Genomic DNA, 1,023 nt, shown 5'->3' with positions numbered 1-1,023 from the left:
CAGATACCTTAGTTGACAAGTTACAGCCACGAGGAATTTTTGCAGCAGCTTTGTAAACAGCTGGAAGGAGGAATCTTGAATGAAGGAAGAGAGAATATTTGTGTTCTGTTGGCACAGCCGCTGGACAGCTTCCTGAGCGGTCCCCCTGGAGGGCTGTCAGTACCTACCCAGTTCCACCATTGCCTCTCTCGGCTGTCACCTTTCATAACGGATCCACAGCTCAAGCTAAACCTTTGCAGTTTTGCAGCCTGATCATGTGAAAAGCCAGGCAGAAAAACAATCAGACGCTGGTGAGCAAAAATAAAGAAAATAAATTAGAAATAAGGAACTGNAGCATCGATGATTTTACAGCCCTGGAAACACCTTCTGGCAACACATGACTATGTCCTTCTCATGGGGCTTCCATGTCACATCTCATCTGAATTTTCAGCAAGCTATGAAGCAAGGCAGTTGTTATGTGCCTGTGTTAGCACTGAGAAGATTAAGGTTTACAGGAGTTGGAGAAGTTGGAGAAGTTGAGCAGAATTCAATGACCCTTTGCTCGAATTCTCACCACAGTTTGCTGGCTGCTCATGTGATAAGTGGATATGCCATTTTAGCTTCACAGAAAGAAACAAAAGCAGATCAAATTCTAGGTGCGGGGCTGACGTTCCATAAATACTGGTTTATCAATTAAGTGCTACAGATTTGAAATGTTTATTTCTCGTGCAGGATCTGTGAAAGCATAAGAAGCACCTGCCAGAGGAGGCTGGAGGAGAGGAAGCGGTCCTGTGACACAGAGGTCATCAGCCAGGAGTCTTCCAGCCTCCAGAGGGCCATAGAAAGTAAATGGCCAAGTACTGTCATGCACTTCCCTATTCCACCCACCCGGGGATGGAGGAAGCTCTTTTTACTAAACTCTACTTTTCCATTTGACTTTTAATTTCCTGAATTCTCATGAAATGCCTTTTATCAAGGTTCAGCTTATGAGAAAATCTAGTCCTTTCTTTTGGCTCTTTCTGTCACTCACATATCTCTCTGTGG

The sequence above is a fragment of the Galeopterus variegatus genome, unplaced genomic scaffold, assembly GCF_000696425.1.
Source record: "Galeopterus variegatus unplaced genomic scaffold, G_variegatus-3.0.2 Scaffold9817, whole genome shotgun sequence".
Lineage (NCBI taxonomy): Eukaryota > Metazoa > Chordata > Mammalia > Dermoptera > Cynocephalidae > Galeopterus > Galeopterus variegatus.
Note: the sequence above shows the minus strand (reverse complement) of the source record.